The following is a 16,283-nucleotide window of genomic DNA, read 5'->3' on the forward strand; positions in this document are numbered from 1 at the left end:
CCTGGTTCTGCCCAGTGCGGTGTTCATCATCAGCTTGGATCCTAATCTGAGTGCATCCAAATCTTTCCCTTGAGGGCAATGAGAAGGTGGTAGGGGGCCCTTCAGTGGAGCAAGACCTTGCTTTTGGACCCAAGGACTTGTTTAGGGGGGATCACACATCCTCAGGCAGCACAAAAGTTGGAGGAGCCCAGCTTCAATCGCTTCAATTCAAGTCAAGGCCTTTCACAGGAAAATAGGCTACACAATCTAGGCCCAACTGAAAAGTCCACAGGCTGGTTTAAGATGCCAAAGGAAAGACCTACCGCAGAGCCAGGGACTGGTCAGGTATTTGATCAAAGTAAAGTTGGCAGGGAACAAGTCAAATGACAGGTGGGCATTCACAACTCACCTCAATTGACCGACAACCATGTGGAGGTGCTGAGCTGGCTTATAGAGACAAGGCTGAGCCACACAGAAAAATGACTCTTACTTCCCAAAGAACCAGAATAAGGCCCTTTTCCTTATGGCACCATTGTCATAGTATGGGCAGGACAGAGAACATAGGGGTACATTACAGAGGAGTTGTCCCCAGAACATACAAAGTCAGGCAGAGACACCAATCCACAAGTCTTCAGAAAGATAGAGGTCATCCCCAAACATGCTGTAGAGCATGTTGAAGAAAAACAAGACCTTATTTGCATTATAAGTGCTAAGCAATCTGCACCCAAAGTGAATTTTTTTACAATGACTGATGTCAAGACTAAGAATATTTCTACAACTTGGCAGGGTATGGTGACTCATGCCTGTAATCCTAGCACTTTGGGAGGCTGATGTGGGCAGATTGCTTGAGCTCAGGAGTTTGAGACAAGCCTGGGCAATATAGTGAGACCTCATCTCTAAAAAAAATAAATTAAAAAAATAAAAAAGAATACTTCTAGAACTCATACATGGGGCCCTAAACAAGGAATGATGTATCAGAACAGATGACATGAAAAGAACTGTATGGCACACAGAGGAAGGTCAAATAGCAAAAATTCTGATCAAGAAGGAGAGAAAATCAGAACAAACATTTCTCAAGAACATTGGGTCAAGGATTTTCACCAATTCTTTTAGTAAAAAGGAAATTAGAAATAAATATTAGGGTCTGAATACTAATTATTGGTTGTTGAGCAGAGTTATTTTGAATGAATTTTTCTGCTTTATATAATTCTAACTTCATAGTGTAAGCTCACTGATGCAGAATCAATTATTTGGTTACATTTATATAGCCTTGAGTTAAATAATCTCTCCATGTTTTATTATAAAATAGATATTTATGTCATGTAGACTCCTGATGATGATTGCAATCAAGATACTGGTAACTATGGGTAATCAGATAAGAAAAGTAGCTCTTCTTATAGATGGCTACTGTAGTAAGACATATTCCTGGCTGGGAGAGTTATACGTTACAAAATGATGCTCATAGCTTGGACTTGCGTTAACTTGAACTCTTCTAAGTAATAGAAAATCAATTTTTATGAATGGTTGAAACAAAGTATTCATTTGTATGGGAGAGGGCAAATTAGAGACACTACAGGAAGTTAAAGCCTATGGCTGAGGGTAACGTGTCTACTCCCACAGAACTGAGGATTCTATGCTCACAAATCAACCAAAATCCAAGAGACTGTCACAGCCTGGATTACCTGGAAAATGAGCAGGAGGTATTCTTATATCTGAAAGTTTGTATCCTTTGACCAACATCTCATTTTCCCATCCCCAAGCGTCTGGCAGTGGCGACTCTCTGTTTCTATGAGTTTGACTTTTTTTAGATTCCACATATAAATGAGATTATGCAGTATTTGTCTTTTTCTGTATGTCTTACTTCATTTAGCATAATGTACTATAGTTTCTCATCCATGTCGTCACAAATGGCAGGATTTTATTCCTTGTTATGGCTGAATAGTTTTCCATTGTGTATATATACTACATTTTCTTTATCCATTCATCTGTTGATGGACACTTAGGTTGATTCCATGTGTTGGCTATTGTAAATAATGCTGCAGTGAACATGAGACTACGTATCTCTCTTCGACATACTGATTTCATTTCCTTTGTATATATACCTGGAATATATACAAAGGGTTTGTATGGTTATATGGGTTATATATCAGTTCTATTTTTAGTTGTTCTTTTTTTTGAGAAACCACCATATTAGCTGTGGTGGAAATTTCCACCAACCCACCAACAGTGTACAAGGGTTCCATTTTCTCCACATCCTCACCAACACTTATCTCTCTTTCTCTCTCTTTTTATAATAGTGCATAAGGTGATATTTCATTGTAGTTTTGACTCACATTTCACTCATGATTAGCGATGTTGAGCACCCTTTCAGGTGTCTATTGGCTTTTTGTATGTTTTATGTGGAGAAATGTCTATTCAGGTCCTTTGCTCATTTTTTAATTGAGTTATTTGATTTTTTTTTTTTTTTGCTATTGAGTTGTATGAGTTCCTTTTATATTTTGGATACTAGCCTTTTATCAGATATATGATTTGCTAATATTTTATCTCATTTCATAGTTGCCTTTTCATTGTGTTGATTGTTTCCTTTGCTGTGCAGAAACTTCTTAGTTTGATGTAGTCCTCTTGTTTATTTTTTATTTTGTTGCCTGTGCTTTTGGTGTCATATCCAAAAAAACAACAACAACAACAACAAAACACTGCCAAGATCAATGTCAAGGAGTTTTTTTTTTTTTCTTCCTGTTTTCTTCTAGGTGTTTTATGGTTTCAGGTCTTATATTTAATTAAGTCTATATTCCTTTTTCAGTTAATTTTTGTATACAGTGCATGATAAGGGTACAATTTCATTATTTTGCATGTGAATACCCAATTTTCTCAACACCATTTATTGAAGAGACTGTTCTTTCCTGATTGTGTTTTCTTAGCACTTTTGTCAAAGATTAATTCACCATATATGCATGGGTTTATTTTTGGGCTCTCTTCTGTGTTTCATTGGTCTGTGTGTCTGTTTTTATGCTAGTAACATACTGTTTTGATTACTATAGCTTTGTAACATAGTTTGAAACCAGGAAGCATGATTCCTCCAGCTTTGTTCTTCTTTCTCAAGGTTGTTTTGGTAATTTGGGTCTTTTGTGGTTCCATATGAATTTTAGGATCATGTATTCTATTTCTTTGAAAATGTCATTGGGATTCCTCGAATCTATACATCACTTTGGGTAGTATGAACATTTTGACAATATTAATTATCCAATCCATAAACAAGGGATGCCTGTAAAACATATTTTAAAGCTTCTATGACTAAAGCAGAGTGGCATCAGTTCATGAATAGACAAAATACTCAACAGATTGGAAATTAAAGAAATTGATTCAATTGCATATAGAAATTTATCATGTAATTAAAAGGAGCAGCTCAAATTCTTGAGGAAAAGATGGAGATTGTCATTTCTCCATAAGTTTTATTTTAAGCAGTCTCAAACTTACAGAAAAGTCGCAAGTACAGTACAAAGAACCTTTTATTCCCCTGAAGCATTTGAGAATAAGTTGTTGACATTATATTCTATCACTACCCCCAATACTTTAATGTGTATTTTCTATGAACAAAGTCATTCTCCTACATAACTACAATATGGCCCTCAAACTCAGAAAATTAGCAATGAATTATAACTACCAACGAATCCTCCTATCCCATTTAATTTTTGCCAATTGTGTCAATAATACCCTTTCTAGCAAAAGAACCCAGTCCTGGATCACATGTTGCCTTTAGTTGTGCAGTCTCTGTAGACTCCTTTAATTTAGAATAGTTCTCAATCTTGCCTTGACTTTTCATGACCTTGACACTTTAGACGAATTTTGTATAATTACGAGACATTTTGTAGAATGTCCTTCAATTTGGGTTTGTCTGGTGTTTCTTTGTTATTAGATTCTTATTGTGTATATTTGGTAGAAGTATTATAGAGGCACATTTGTGTTCTCCTAATTGCCTCCTATTCTGCGGTGCACAATTTGAATTTGTCCCATTACTGGTGATGTTAATTTTGATTTCTTGGTTATAGTAGTGTCTGCCAGGCTTCTACTATAAAGTTATGCTTTTTACTTTTGTAGTAACCATTTTGTGGAAAAGTACTTTGAGACTATGTAAATACCTTGGTCTTCATCAAACCTTCAATGTATTCACTTATTTATATCAGTATGAACTCTCAGATTCTTATTTTATTCAATGGGTTATAATCCATTGCTAACTTTATTTATTTTCATACTCAAATTATCTGCGAGTTAGCCAGTGGGTATCCCTTCAAGATGACTTCTCCATGTCTAAAATTTTCCTCTAAATGTAGTGTTTAATAAATCCTATGGTAGCAAAATAACTGTATAGCCATAAATAAAAAGATAAAATTGGATCCATTCTTCACATTGTGTACCAGGATACATTCCAAATAGTTCTGGAATTTAAATGTAAAACAATGAAACGTGATGGGTGAAATACTACATAAACTGAGAGTGGGAAAAACTTCCCTAACATTGACTCAAATGCAGAAGTACCAAAAGAAAAGATGAACAAACGTGGTCAACCTTGCCCTTGTGGTGTTCACAAGATGTCCAGGACCCTTTACCTGGCTTCAAGGCAATCCTGTGAGCTGACTTTAGTCTCGCCTGCTTTCAGCAGCACTCCCAATAATTCCACAACATAGACCTTCTTGGGCAAGCCTCCTCAAGTTCACGCAGGCCCATTCCAGCCTCTGCATCTTTTCCAGGAACAGGGAGAGAGCCCTTCCCAGAACCCGAGCAGCTGGCACCCTCATCTCTGACTTCCCAGCCTCCAGAACCATGAGAAACAGACTTCCATTGTTTAAGCCACCCAGACCGTGGCATTTTGTTATGGCAGCCTGAGCAGACCAAACACAGAATGGCAGGCTCTTTTTCTCTTCTACTCTTAGCCCTCCTCAGGCTACTTTTAAAAAAAAATTATTATTATTATTTTTTTACTTTTTCTGCTCATGTACCCTTTCTGAGCCACTTTGCTAAAGACTCCTGTGCCTTCTCTGTTACTTCTGCATGATTTCTTCCTTCTTGGTTCCCTGGTCACATGGTTTCCCAATTTCCCAGGCCTAGCTACTAAGCTACTTTGGCGAAGCCTTTCATGTTACTGGGAATGTTGCCTTTTCTGTCTCAGTAAATCAAATGACCCATTAGCCAGTCCTTGAAATACCTTATGCCCATAAAAAATCTACGGTGGAAATGTCTTCAAATTTTACTGTGATTTCTCTAATAGATAGTCTTGAGTTTAGGTAGTTGTGGGGGCGGGGAGCTGTGGATATTTTAAAATTGGAAAATTTTAGCTAAAGGATTTTTAAAAGGAAGCCAGCAGAGTTCAACTAAGTCCTTTACACACTTTTTGAAAGAAGCAATGTGACAAAGCCTATGGTCTCACTTTGGTTTCTTGTGCATCACTTGGAAAATTGCTAAAACAATGAATGTTTAACATTCTTACCATACACAAAAAGAATGATAAGTTGGGGAGGTGGTGGATATGTTAATAGGCTTAATAGGATCTTTCTACAATGTATACATAGATCAAAACACCACATTGTACTCCATAAATATATACAATTATTATTTTTCAATTAAAAATAAGTGAATAAATATTATTGGTTTTAAAAGAATGTTCTGTATGCTATAACAACTTTTTCACAGCTATCTGGCCACGTAGAGTAAAACTATGATTATACTAAGGATTCCAAGATTCTCTGAACTCCTAGGGTGCTTTCTAAATTGTCTAACAGAAAAAAGATAAAATTATGCTCACTATAGAGACCCAATCAAATGCAGTGTGTAGACTTATTTGGATCTTGATTAGAGGAAACCAACTGTATTTTGGAAACAGCTGAGGAAACTTGAATATGGGCTAGATGACATTAAGAAATTATTGTTCATATTATGTGTCATAACGGCATGATGGTTATATTAGAAATGTCCTCGTCAAATAGAGATGCATACTTAAGTATTAGAGGATGAAATGACACAGTGTTTGAGATTTGGTGTAAAGCACTCTAGGAAAAAAAATAGTAGTGGCTTGTAGATAAAACAAAACTGGCAAAACAGTGACAGATGTTGAAGCTGAGTGAGAGGTGCATGGGGGATTATTATATTATTCTTTCTACTTGTATGAATTCATGAAAATTTTCAGAATAAAATGTTTTAATAGTACATTGACTATAATTTTATTAAGCATATTTTACTATGCTCAAATGATTTGAAAGTTGGCAACCAGTTGGTAACTTTATGCAACTAGGTTGAGTAATAGAGGATTTGCTATAGTCTAAAGAAAATAAAGTGTTTCCATCTTTCTTACTTTGGTGAATCATTCGGTTTATTTTTTCTCCACCTGGAAATTCCCTGGAAAAAAATACAAATAAATCTTTTCGCCTCCTCAAGACACATGAAAATTTAACACCTTTCAATCTTTAGAGGACTAGTGATGTCAGTCACAGAGCTGGTAAAGATCTTTGGAGCCATTTGTAACCCCTCTGTTACCTCCCTCCTGCAGTCTACCTAAAGCCTTGGAGGCAAAGAACAAGGTCAGCAGCAGGCAGGCTCAAACGATGAGGGAATAGAACACCCAGAGTCTCGAAATAGGAACAGGAAGTAATGTCATCTCTAAAATTTCCTTCTGTTAACAGCAGCACCCATTTGTACAGCCAAGAAGAGAACTCAGAACTCCTGGCTATGAAAAGCAAGTATAAAAAAGCTCAAATATTGTGAAGTCACATTTTATGTGACGTAGCTCCTGTTTGTATAGTACTCTGCTATATGTGGGACATTTACTGGTAAATTCCAGGAAACAAAACATTTTCAAGTTCCAAAAAGCATTACTCAGAGCTGGTGTTGCAAATAGAAATTGACCTGCTGAAATCAGGTTGGGTGCTATTTTGCAAAAACTGTGCTTTCTTGGCATTCAAGTGAAGTCATTTCATCAAGTGCTGAGATTTTAAAGAAATCTCAGTAATTTTCAGTAATAATATTCACTGTAGAACTAGAAAAATGTTCATTTATTGCAAAGTGCTACAATGAAAAAAATATTATTTGAGGTATAATTTCCGTGGTTAATTATCCAAATAATTGAGGTTAGAACAAGTTGTTTCTCTACATTAACAACATACCAATGCCTTACGTAAAACTCCAGTTTGGAATGTAAAGAACTAAAAGGTAACTCATCTGCCCTATCTTTCCACAAAACAAAACAAAAACAAAAACAGCGTAGGACCAGTCTCCTCTCCTAATGTGATATTTAGGAGTCATATCCTAAACTCCACAATTTCCTGGAAGTCTATTCTTTACTTTAGATCACAGTTGATTTAACTATGATGTGAATATGAACTAGTATTAGGATGGTGCAAACATGATTGTGTTTTTTGCCATTAAAAGTAATGGTAAAAACCATTGGCCAGGTGTCATTACTCACGCCTGTAGTCCCAGAACTTTGGGAAGCCGAGGCAGGCGGATCACCTGAGGTCAGGAGTTCAGGAACAGCCTGGCCAACACGGCAAAATCCTGTCTCTACTAAAAGTACAAAAATTAGCCAGGTGTGGTAGCAGGCTCCTGTAATCCCAGCTACTCGGGAGGCTGAGGCAGGAGAATCGCTTGAACCCAGGAGGCGGATGTTGCAGTGAGCCAAGATCAAGCCATTGCACTCCAGCCTGGGTGACAAGAGCAAAACTTTGTCTCAGAAAAGAAAAGAAGAGAAAGGAAAGGAAAAGAAAGGAAAGGAAAGGAAAGGAAAAAGAAACCACAATTATGTACCTTTGCACCAGCTAATATAAATAGTCACTGTCCCTACCTTTGGAGGAAGAATAACTTTCTACCTACATTAAAGGAATAAGACAGCTGATTGCTTATTTGGGTACTGACTGTACATCCAGTTCTGTGTCACATGCCCTTGGAGATGTAGGGAAAATACTAGAGAGCCTTTGCCCTAAAGAGGGTTGCCATATTGAGCAAATAAAAATATAGATGCACAGTTAAATTTGAATTTCAGATAAGCAAGGAATAAAATTTTAAGATAAATTGTCCCATGCAACATTTGCCGCATACTGATACTAAAAAAATTATTTAATGTCTCTCTCAAATTCAAATATAGGTAGATGTCCTGTATTTTATCTGGCAACCCAGTCTCCCAAAAATATTTCCTTCTGGTTCAGGAGGAGAAATCAACACACTGAAATCAAGAGTAATAAGTAGCAGAATATAATCAAATGTTATATTATGGGGCGCAAAAAAGGCGAAGTGTTAACAAAAGTGGAATTCCTCCAATAGGCAATATGCTACTCAAGGAACTATGTCTTTTGGGATTTTTCCTATGTCCCCAGACCATAGCACAGTGGCAGTGGTGTTTAATGGATCCTTAATGTGTTTAATAAATGAGCAAATAAATGAATACATCAGTCAGTGTGAGAGGATTTGAGGTGGGTCTTGAAGGAGGATAAAAATATGTATAGATAAAGAATAGCAGAGAAAAGGAAAGGACATAGCTGTGTTGGCAGGAGACTGGGCAGAAGCAGCTGTCAAAAAGGAAAGTTTCTATAGCAGTGGTTCTCAAAATTTTTTCTAACTGAGAACAACTTAAGCAGGGCAAAAGATTCCACAGCTGCTGACTCTACTTGTTGCACTTCCCAGTAGGAAAAAATAACTAATGAAACAAAATTAACTAAAAGCCTACAGAATTGCATGCAATGCTCCTAGAAAGACTGATGTGAAGATTACCTTTTTAGGTCAGTTTATACCTCTTTAGGGGAGTTCTTGTTACCCACTAGTGGCCTAGGAAGTATATTTTTAGAAATATTAGACTAGAATGTAGGTGTTAAGTTTCTTGAGATAGAAAATGAAAAGTAAGAAGGCAAATACTAGGTCCTCAACATTTTTTTTTTTCTTGAGACAGAGTCTAGCTATGTTACCCAGACTGGAGTGCAGTGGCATGATCTCAGCTCACTGAAGCCTCTGGTTCAAGCGGTTCTCCTGCCTCAGCCTCCCGAGTAGTCGGGACTACAGGCGTGCAGCACCACACCCAGCTAATTTTTGTATTTTTAGTAGAGACGGGGTTTCACCATGTTAGCCAGGCTGGTCTCAAACTTCTGGCCTTCAAGTGATCCCCTCACCTCATCCTCCCAAAGTGCTGGGATTACAGGTATGAGCCACCACACCTGTTCGACATTTTGATATGAAAGTATTAATATGAAGTGCATACACTCTGGCCTGGCAGAGTTTAAAGGATTTTTTTTTAAAGTCACTTAAAGCCACCTGGGACCAAGAAGGAACAAGACCTAAATTCTAGAATTGCTTCAGGGTAGATCAGGTTGAGATCTCAGTACAACTGACATTTGGACAGGATAAATCTTCGTTGTGGGGGGCCACCCTGTGCATTATAGGATGATTAGCAGCATCACAGCCTTTTATCCAGTTTCTATGGTTTGAACGTTTGGATCCTTCCAAAACTTATGTTGCAACTTAATCTCCAGTTGAATAATATTAAGAGATAGGAACTTTAGGAAGCGACTAAGTCATGAGGACTCCTCTCTTGTGAATGGGATTGATGCCTTTATGAAAGAGGCTTCATACAGCATTCATCCCCCTCTTTGTCCTTCCGCCTTCCACCAAGCCAAGTGAGCACATAATGTCTGCCTCTTCTACCATATGAGAACATAGTAAGAAGGCCTTCACCAGACACTGAACCTGCTGGTGCTTTGACTTTCCAGCCTCCAGAACTGTGAGAAATAAATTTCTGTTCTTGATTAATTACCTAGTCTCTGGTTTTTTGTTATAACAGCACAAATTGACTAAGACCCCACTAGGCGCCAGTAGTACTCCCTCCCCCATTAGTTTGTGACAAACAAAAATGTCTGGAGACCTTGCCAAATGTCCCCTGGGGGGCAAAATCACCCCCTGTTGAGAACCACTGCTCTAGATGAAAGCACCCTGTACCAGTTGAATTACATGACTAAGAAGTCTCTACTGTAATTATTTTTCTATCCAATTGAGGCAAATAAGGGACAATTTTGGCAAATAGAGTCTGTGAATTTGAAAAATTTGTCTCAAAGATGAATAAAAGTCGTGCCAAACATGAATACTGAATGATGAAAAGGCGAATTATGACCTATATCCATTCAGATCGCACACATTTACTTCAAAGGTCCAGACTTCAGTGGTCCTGGGTCAAACTCAGTTAGATTTCCTCACTGAAATAAGTGCACTTGACAATGAAAGGCAAATAATTATCAGCTAATTACAGGGATGACTACCTTTAATGTACGCTTCTGCGTCTACAATGTCGAATAGAAGAAAAATTACCCATAATAAAGAAAAAGGAGAAAAACCCTTGGAAATCTGGGATCTTTCCTGAGAGGCAACTCCCCTCAAAAAACAAATGTTATGCTCTATCAGTTCAAAACCCCTCTGGAAATGTGCACATCCGGTATCATTCTACCAAAACATGTAGATTTCATATTGCTTGCCTTTTGTTATATTATGCTAGAGACATCATTTCATCATTTGGAGAAGCAATCACTGCTTCCAACTAATATTATGGAGCTCATAAATCTCTCCCTATGGGAGAGATAAGATATATTTTTCCACATGATAATCATTCTATTTTTCCTATTATGAACTTAGTGACTTTAAATAAATTCTTATTTTTCCTGATAATTTTTAAAGTGAAATTTAGTATGGAATTTAAAAATGTGGGTAAGGCTGAGTGCAGTGACTCATGCCTGTAATCCCAGCACTTTGGGAGGCTGAGGCAGGTGGATCACCTGAGGTCAGGAGCTCAAGACTAGGCTGGCCAACATGGTGAGACCCCATCTCTACTAAAAATACAAAAAATTAGCTGGGCGTGGAGGTACATACCTGTAATCCCACATACTCAGGATGTTGAGGCAGGAGAATAGCTTGAACCTGGGAGGTGGAGCTTGCAGTGAGCAGAGATATTGCCACTGCACTCCAGCCTGGGCAACAGAGCGAGACTCCATCTCAAAATAATCAAATGAATAAATACAATAAATTTTTAAAAAATGGATAAAACGAATCCGTATTTTGAAGGCCCGCTGTTATAGGGGAATTACTGACCAAATATTAATGAAAACTCTCTTATTCTTATGTTAAAAAATAATAAAGCACTGAATAAAAGTTTCAGAACTCCAAGTGATAAGTATCAGTCAAAAGGAATTTTTAATAAAGTCCCTTAATTTCCTACTTATGGTATAATTAAGTAATAATCAGATTTAGCACTTCTATTTCTAGCACCATGATACACTAAATATCCTGGAAATTCTTCCAGTACAAAATAGCTTAAAATTCTAGATAAAATATAACAAACACCACATTATGCTAAGGGAAAGAAACCAGATACAAAAGATCACATATTGTATGATCCCTTTTATATAAAATATTCAAAATAGGTAAATCCATAAAGACAGAAAGCTGAGTGGTAGTTGTCGGGTGCTAAGGGAGGGGTAGATGGAAGATTAACTGCTCAATGGGCATGGAGTTTCCTTCCCTTTGGGGTGATGAAACGTTTTGGAAGCAGATTGATGTGGTGGCTGCGCAACATTGTGATACATTAAATGCCACCAAATGTATACTTCAAAATGGTTAATTTTTATGTTATGTGAATGTCGCCTCCATATAGAAAATAAAAATTAACAATACTTTCTAAAAGGTGTTTGTTTTATATATATACAGATTTCCATAAATTATATAAACAAAAATTTATATATAAACATCTTTTTAATTGTATAACCAAGTTAACGAGAAAGTGATAGAAATCACAAGGGGCTCAATATAAGAAGCAGATGGAAATGCAAGTGGTTATTTGAAACTACAGTTATCTTGGAGCCTTTGATGATTTCCCTAACCAAGGGAATTAGACTTTAAGGGCAGAACCAGGACCGGGGGAATCATTTGGGCCCACATGGCATGAAATGTTCTGAGACTGAAAATGAAGTTCAAACACTAAAAGGAATAAGTCGATGAAAGTGTTCATTGGACACAAGCCATCCCTCCAGATGGGAGGAAAAATAAGAACATATTTTGGCCTGGAATCTGGATTTAAAAAAAAAAAAAGTTTCTTCTCTGTAACAGCAAATTACAGTAAATGATAGAAATGGGTGGGGAAAAGTAACAGTTAAAGACTTAAAAGACTTCTAATGAAAAAGGATAAATACTTTTATATTAAACTATTAAATAAAATTAAACAAAATTATCAAAACTTAAGGAATTGAAATCACAAAGCTCAGTACGTGGGAAGTAAAAAGGAAAAGAACTAAAATATATAAAAGTGATTTGAAAAGCAAAAGGTCATATAAAGTGAATAGATAAAAGGAAGGGTTTTTAGAAAGCATAACCCTTAATTAAAAAATAGAAAAAGAAAATAGGGTACTAATTCATAGAAAAATAACTTATAACAAGTTAAACTACTACTGTACATAACCAACACAGAAATGCCAAGTTACTAATAACTTTCAAATAAAATAAATTTATACACAACCATAGTAAGGAAAAATAGCAGCTACACAACTAATAGCAGAGTTGGTGACAGTTCCTAGAAAATGGTAGGCTTTGGCCATGTTCCATGTAAGGGCCTGGGCAGAGGCCCTCAACAGAGGCCAGGGCGGTAGGATCCCAATTCCAGAGGTCAAAGCCCTGCCCTTTGGCTATTTATAAGATTACTTGAAACCCAAGACACTCCCTCAGTACAAACACATATGTAGAGACACTATGATACTAGGGATAGAGGTTTCTCTGAGATCAGACAACCGACAAATGACAGAGCTGTCACTTCACCTCTGGTCTTCTGAGTCAAGAACATAGATTTCTATCACTTCCCTGAATTCTCAACTTTAAAACAACGAACAGTGAAGCAATTGAACACACAATACCACGTGTTGGCTTTTATGATTTGGTTTTCCATTTGTTTTCTTGGCTTTGGAATCTCAAAAATGTTGTGTCTAGTTAGAAGAATGAACTGGGTAAGGCAAATGAAAACCCTTCTGCTCATACTAAAGAGGGCACAGCTGGGTGACATTACTCAGAGGGAAGGGGAGAGGGACCCAGGGGCCCAGGGTCCAAAGAGTACAAGTGGAAAAAAAATAGAGTCCACCCGGGACCCCAGCAGGAGCAGATAATGCCTGTGCTCCACCAGGGACGATTAACCCTCCTCAAAATAGGAGACCTAAGAATTTCACACTGCAGTGAAATTTTCAGAAAGCTAAGATTATGCTAGTTGGGGAGCATGACCTAGTCTGAGATTATAACCTCATGCTTTTTTGGCGTTAACATGTTTTTTCTATTATAAAATGATAACAAAATTGTCTCTCACATTTTATTTGGGAAAATTAAAATTTGGCAACCTTAGTCAATCAATTGATTATTACTATTATTTTTAGAAAATTGTATCAGTCTGTGAAATGGGGAAGTCTGAGTATTCTGCATTTGCAGACAAAAATCGCAAACCTTAATAAGAGGGTGTGAGCAACCACGATGTATATGTGTGAGTCTGCATGAGAGAAAAAGCTAGACACACACACACACACGAGAGAGAGAGAGAGAGAGAGAGAGAGAGAGAGAGACAGAGAGAGAGAGAGAGAGAGAAACACGGAAGGCTACTGCAGAAGGTGGGAGTTTTGGAGAGGCATTCCGGGAACGAGGAGGGAAGAGACTGAGATGGATGAGGGTGGGGAATGTCAATGCCTTGTCTCAGTTCTGTATAAGTATGGTGCTTTCCTTAGCCTGGGTTGTCCTGAAAATCAGAGCCTGGGACAAGGGTATTCTTGCAGGTAGTTGATTTGGGGAAGTGATTCCAGGGAACGGTAATGGGGGCTGGGAAAAGGGAAACAGGGAGGAGCAACACACATGGGGGCACCTGGTGTTTAAACTCACTGAGACCTTTTGGGAAGTGATAGAGAACGCACCTCACAATTGTCTGCCAGTGGCACCGAAGCGGGGAGCATTGATCACATTCCCCGTATCTCAAGGGTTGCCCCATGGGCTGATAACTCCCCCACACTTCCAACTTGCGCCTATAGGAATACCAAGAGAGCTTCTGAGTGTCTCCCAGGTGATGATGTCAGAGGAACCCGGGGGCAGAAAGTGAGAAGTACAAGATGCAGTTGAGATGAGGTGCTGCGAGGTTATACAATATCTGTGCAGAACTGGTTGCCACTTCTATGGCTGGGGTAGTAGATAGGCTGAGGGATGTCACATGCACCTGAGTGTCTTATCCAGTTTTTTTTCTTTTGTTTTTTGTCAAGTAGTAAGATCCAGAAACAGTTGTTTCATCATAATAAACAAAAGCTTTCAGGTGAAATATCAGTCAGATGTGTTGTTTTTCTCATTAGCCTGTAGCGATTGTGGCCTCATCTCAGTGACAGCTTTGGCAGACAGACATTCTTCTAACATGCTGTGCACCTAAGCATAGCTAAGACTATAGCTGATGTCTCAGAATTTCTCACTTCCCAAAGTCCCTAATGTCCTCTCACATTTACACAGCAGCTATAGTGACCTGTTCTTTGGATAATTACTTAATAATTCTGTCTCAAGTGTTACTGCAATGGGACTCCTTAAATTCTCCATAATCCAGACTGGCTCAGTCCCAGCCTAGGACAGGCTTGAGCTGTCACATTTGAACAGCCCTACTAAAGTTACAGAACATTTTCACATGATATTTCTCCTTTGGCCTACACATCAGCGCTGTAGGGATAGGCTCAAATGGTAAAAGTGACGTCTACATTCCAGAGTTAGCATAGCAAGCCAGCCATAGACTAGCCATAGAATGTTAGGATCTCTGACAATGTTCTTTCCTCATTAACATTCTGTTTCTTGTCTGTAATAACTTGAAAACAGTTTTTAGGAGGAACTGGCCTGCCTTTTACAAGGTAAAGCTCGGACACTGCAGTGTGACCTGCTTTTGTCATAGTTGTTAGTGTATCAAGTGGGCCACTTGATATTCTTGGTAGTAAACAACTGAAATCATTTCTGCCTATTGCTTTCTGCCTATTTTACAAAAAAGGAAGATCTTGTTGAAAAGTTATGGGTTGTTTTCTCACAGAATCAGCAGGAAGACTAAAGAACTAGACTCATGAATAAACAGGAACCAAAGTTACAGGATTGGCTAGGTTCTCTATCTCTCTCTATTTTTTTTTTTTCAACCAGAACATCACATAAGTTTATTTCAAATGTAACAGCAATGTTAAAATTGACAAGTTTAATTCTTAACTGCAACAGGTAAACTTAGCCATTTAAGTATTTTTTAAAGTTATTCCCTCCAAATAATTGAGGGAGCTTTTCTTTTCCACCACCATCACACACGCTAAGATTTCCCAATAGTTCTCTTTTTGGAGGACTTTTCAATTGATGAGTAAACTGCTTTAGAGATATTTCAGAACTTCATTCCACATATGAAAACTAATCTGGACAAACCACACTTTGCATAGGTTCCTCTGCAGATTTTTTGCTTTAAAACCTAAATGCAACTACCATACAGTGCAATTTTAACCTATTTGCCGCACAGTAAAAACTATCTGTCCTGAAAAATATGATGGATATATCCTGTGATTTTCCAATTAACAGAATTGTTCTACCTCAAAGATAATTATTATCATATATCAAAATAACCAGCTCAGCATGGGACATTACTTCAGTCTTTACTGACTCACAGGCATATGAACTTGTGCCCAGCTTTCTACCTCTTCCACATTCTCCTCCTCCTCCTCCATAAGTGGATGGAATTATTTAATATAAGTTTGATGTAGGACAATTAATCTCTTATAAACATTTACAATTTAGGTTAAGCCATTGACTAGCGTGGAAAAAGAAACTCTCTATATAATGATAGGGAACCTACACACTCAATTCAAAATTTAATATTTTCCCCCTTAAATTACATGTACTTGTCATGAGGCAGCTATTCTGTTTTCAATAACCACATTTAGGGATACATTCATAGGACAGATGAGATAGTCCAGGTGAAATGGTTATAGAAATAGAGGCAGTGTCATCTCAGAAAACCATTTATATATCAAAGTCTATTTTGATATCTGGAAAGTTTACAAAAAGGCTGCTGTATTCTTCAAACTAATTATGCCTTCCGTAACTCAAGCACTCTTCTCTTGGCAAGAGAAGGCTGAAGCTTATCCATGAAGATAAAGGTGCTTAATGCTAAACTTTTCTTCTAAGCTTAGATTTGGATTGTTTAAGAAATGAATACCCACCCCCCCAAAAACCAGCAAGATCTTTCTACATTTTTACCATTTTAAGATTAGAAC

This window comes from Macaca fascicularis, chromosome X (genome assembly GCF_037993035.2).
Source record: "Macaca fascicularis isolate 582-1 chromosome X, T2T-MFA8v1.1".
Classification (NCBI taxonomy): Eukaryota; Metazoa; Chordata; class Mammalia; order Primates; family Cercopithecidae; genus Macaca; species Macaca fascicularis.